Genomic DNA, 5,119 nt, shown 5'->3' on the forward strand with positions numbered 1-5,119 from the left:
TTTGTGTGGAGTTTCATCCTTTGAATGCATGCACTAAGAGGGATCATTTTCCTTTGCCATTCCAAGATGAAATACTAGACCAAGTAGCAGGGCATGAGATGTATTCTGTATGTGATGGGTATTCTGGGTACTTTCAAATTCACATTCGGGGAGGAAGATCAAAAGAAGACATCATTTGTCACACCTTGGGGAGTTTTTGCTTATAGAGTCATGCCTTTCAGGTTGACCAATGCACCAGCTACATTTCAAAGGTTCATGAGTCAAGTCCTTGAACCTTACTTGGGAAAGTTCATAAGGGTGTTTTTGTATGATTTTTGCATTTATTCTTGGTGCATAAATCACATGGAGAAGTTAAAGATGGCCTTAGCTAGGATTGATGAAGCAAAAGGGGGTCTAAATCCTAGCAAGTGTCATTTGGATCAAATAAAAGTAGTCTTGTTGGGGCATATTGTGTCGGAAGAAGGCCTGCAAATGGATCTTGACAAGGTTCAAGCAATCATGGCATTGCCAATTCTTGAGAGTGTCACTGGTGTTCGTAGAGTTCTAAGAAAGAGCAAGTATTATCAATGCTTTTATGATGATTTCACAGAGGTAGAACGTCCCATGAACTTGTTGACAAGAAACGGAGTTCCTTTCCAATGGGGTATGGAGCAACAGGAGTCTTTTCAGCAACTTAAGGAGGCCATGAGTAAGGGCCCAATATTGAAGCCCCCTGATTGGTCTCAAGACTTTTATGTAAATCCAAGTGTATCTTTGCATTCAGTTGGTGCTGTATTGCTATGAAAAGAGGGGGGTAGAATGCAACCCATCTATTATGCCAGTTGATAGCTTACAGAGGTGGAAACAAGGTATGAAGAAATGGAGCAACAAGCTCTCTCTTTGGTGTTTTCAGTCAGAATGTTTCGCTCCTATTTATTACATCGACCATTTTTCTTCCGTAGCTCTCAGTTTGTATTAGCATATCTAGTTCGCAAGCCTAATCCTGGGGGGAGATTTGCAAAATGGTTGTCAGAGCTTCAAGAGTTCTCTTTCTCTTTTGTCACTCACAGAAAATACCACTAGGTCCACTATGGCATTTGCTCATAGGACGGCAGGATCTAAGAGAAGAAAAGAATTACCGTGTGGTTTGGTAAAGATGTCTGCAACATTCTCTTTGCTATCACAATGCTACAGTGTGATGTCACCAAGTAACACTCTTTCTCTGATGAAGTGCTCTCTGACATCAATGTGCTTTGTCCTGGAGTGATATACTGTATTCTTGGCCAATGCTTGAGCCGATTGATTATCACAGTATATTGTTGTTGGCTTTGACTCATCAAAGTAATCTGTTTCTTACAATAGTCTTCTGAGCCATATAGCCTCACATGCACCTGTAGTGAGTGCTCTATATTCTACTTCAGTCGAAGACAAAGAAACAATTGGTTGTTTGTTTGACAACCATGATATTGGTCTCATGATCTCTGGCATAGTTACTATCACAGTATCCATGCAACCGTGGATGACTTCCTCTATATTCTATCCCAAACTATCTTGTACCTCTGATGTATCTCAAGACTCTTTTGGCTGCATTCCAGTGAGACTGTTTTGGATTTGCCATAAACTGTGCTAGTGAGCTTATGGCATAACAAATATCTGGCCGTGTGATTGTCAGATATATAAGAGATCCAATGAGCTGCCTGTAGTATCTGTCATTGATTGTAGGCTTTTCTGAATCTTTAGTAAGTTTCAAACTCTGCTCCATGGGAGTGGCTGCAATCTTGCAATCTGCCATATGAAACTTCTTCAAGAGACTGTCAACATATTTGAGCTGACTCATGAATGTGCTATTTGAATCTCTCCAGAACTCAATTCCAAGACAATAGTGCATAAGTCCAAGATCTTTCATGTCGAACTCTATGGATAAGTCTTGTTTCAGTTTTTTGATGAAGCTATCCTTGCTTCCTGTCACAATCAGATCATCTATGTACAAAAGTGCAATAGTAATGTCTTCCCCTTGAACTTTGTAGTAGAGAGTATGATCTGCATTGGACTTCATGTATCCCAGATCAGTAAAATACTTGTGAATTCTGCTATACCAACTTCTGGGTGCTTGTTTTAAGCCGTAGAGACTTTTCTTGAGATGGCAAACCTTATTCTCCTTTCATGGTTCAACATAACCTATTGGTTGTTGCATGTAGACTTCCTCATCTAGATAACCATTGAGAAATGCATTCTTGACATCGAGCTGATACACATTCCAACTACTGAGTGTCGCTAGTGATATCAAGAACCGTATGGAATCCATCTTTGCTATTGGAGCATAAGTCTCATCATAGTCCTGACCATATTGTTGTGCAAATCCTTTTGCAACTAGTCTGGCTTTGTATCTCTGAATATTGCCATCTGGATTGTACTTCACTTTGTATACCCATTTGTTTGCTATGGCCTTCTTTCCTGGTGGAAGGTCACATAATTCCCAAGTATTATTCTTATACAAAGCATCCATTTCTTCATTCATAGCAGTTTGTCATTCTGGCTTGTCTACTACATCTTCAAAGTACACTGGCTCTTCTGTAGCCATGATGGTAGTCATAAGAGCATAATTGGTGGTTTCAACCTGAATTGCTTTGCCTTTCTGAGCATATGTCAATCTGGCTGGAGGTCTGCTTTCCTAGTAAACCGTCTGAGCTACTGTGGCTCTGCTTGGGGTGCTGCTGGCAATTCTTGCTCTTCTTCATCAACCTATCCTGTAGATGACTATGAAGTCGATGCTTCTATCTCTTGTGTAGGTGAGGTTTTCCATTCTGATTCCTCATCAAAGATTACATCTCTAGAGATAATGACTTTGCGGTTGATGGGATCATACAATTTGTATGCTTTGCTTTCTTCACTTTAGCCAACCATGATGCATTTGCATGACTTTGCATCCAATTTCCTGTGATGATCATCATGTATGTGGGCATATGCTATGCAACCAAATATGCTGAAATGCCCAATGTGTGGCTTGTGTCCATTGAATGCTTCATAAGGAGTCATACCCTGTATCGGTTCGGTAAGAAGCCGATTAAGCAAATAGTTTGCAGTGGCTATTGCTTCTGCCCAATACTGATTCGAAAGATGATTTTCACTAAGCATTGCTCTAGCACTAGCTGCTAAAGTCCCATTCTTCCTTCCAGCTCTTGCATTTTGCTGAGGAGTATCTACACATGTGAATTGTCTTCGAATGTCGTGATTTTTGCAAAAGTTCATGAATGCTGAAGACATGTATTCACCTCCTCTATCTGATCTCATGACCTTGATCTTTCTGCCTGTCTGGTTTTCTACCATGTCTTTTAATTCTTGAAATCTAGAAAACACTTCAGATTTCTCTTTTAAAAAGTAGACCCAACAATATTTGCTATAGTCGTCGATGAAAGTCAAGTAGTAAAGTGAACCATTGATGTTGCGGGTCTGGACATAACCCCATACATCTGTATGTATCAAATCAAGAATACCTCGTGCACGAGAGGTACTTCTAACAAAGTTGGTTCGCTTTTGTTTGCCGAAGTAGCTCACAAACTTTTCCAAGAAACTGTAGCTTCGGAATCCCAATTGCCATATTCTGATTCCTGAGATCTAACAAGTACTTGAAGTTGACATGACCATATCTCTTGTGCCATTTTGCAGATAGTGGCATCTGTTGTGGTTGAGTTGACATGGCATGCTTATCTGGTACTATAGCTAGCATTCTATATAAACATCCTTCCTTGACACCTTTTGCTACTAGCTGACATCTCTTGGATTTATCTTTGATAGTGTATTTATCACCGTCGAAGATGAATTTGTAATTGTGTTCCGTCATTTGACCTACTGACAAGAGGTTCTTGCTGAGCTTTGGAACATAGAGCACATCTTTCACTTATCCTTTTATACCAGTGAAATTGTTCATAGGGATAATGTCTGTCCCTTGAATTGGATTCGGTGTATTGTCTACTGTGTAGATGACATTTTTCTGTCCTTCTAATGGCTTCATTTCTGTGAACCATTCCTGATGATTTGTCATGTGAGATGATGCACTGCTATCGATGTACCAAGGATCCTGTTCCACTTGGTTGACTTGATAGCTGAAATCCTCTTTGGGATTGAAATCAGTGTCTGAGTACACGTCTGAGGACACTGTATTAGTTTGATGCATTTCCTTGCTTGCAAGAAACATATTTCCATGTTCATTTGCAAAATGACTGTGACTAGAATGCCCACCACGATGATTTCCTCTACCTCGGGAATTCCCTCGATTACTGCTGTGGATTGACCGCCTTGATCGTACTGCTTCTTGCGGCAATCTCTTTCATAGTGTCCAAACTTGTGACAGTAGTTGCATTGAATGTTTGACACATTGGTGGATGCATTCCCTCATCCTTGGAATCTTCCTCGATTGGAATGATTTCCTCTTTGTTGATTCTGATGTTACTGAGGATGATGCTGATGTTGATGTTGATGCTGACTTTGATTTTGTTGCTGATGATGACCACTTTTCTGATATGATCTACCTCTGCCTCTGCCTTTTCCTGAAGCTGTGAATGCCTGATCATTAGAATGACCTTTACATGCTTGAATGGCCTGAGTCCTGAGTTCTTCACCAAGTAGAACTGATTGAAGTTCTTCCAGTGTCAAAATTTGCCGTTGAATGGCAATAGTCTGGATTAGATTCTCATATCCCTCTCCTAGTCCATTCAAAATGACTTGAACCATTTCTGCGGGGTTCATAGTCTCTCCTACTGCTACAAGTTAATTGTTGTAGTCTTTTATGTGAAGTACATAAGCATGACCGGTTTCACTACTATTGTGGAAACTCTGGTTTATTTGTTTCTCAGTGTGAGAATCCTAGATGTGTTCTTGGACTCGTAGAGAGCTACGAACATATCCCATGCTTCTTTTGATGTCTTGACTGTGTTGAGCTGTCCTAGCATGACATCTTGCACATTCTGCTTGATCAGGTGATAGGCATACTTGTCTTTCTTATCCCATTCTGCCTGAGCTCGGGCAATGGCAGAATCAGCTACTGGTGCGAAAACTGTTTGTGTAGCTGTAGATGCCATTGTAGATCCCGTTGATGGTGCTGTGACAACAGATGGAGTAGAGCTACTGGTGGCTGGATCGG

The sequence above is a fragment of the Dipteris shenzhenensis genome, chromosome 8 (assembly GCF_047967505.1).
Source record: "Dipteris shenzhenensis isolate YYH24624 ecotype China chromosome 8, Dip_SZ_1.0, whole genome shotgun sequence".
NCBI lineage: Eukaryota > Viridiplantae > Streptophyta > Polypodiopsida > Gleicheniales > Dipteridaceae > Dipteris > Dipteris shenzhenensis.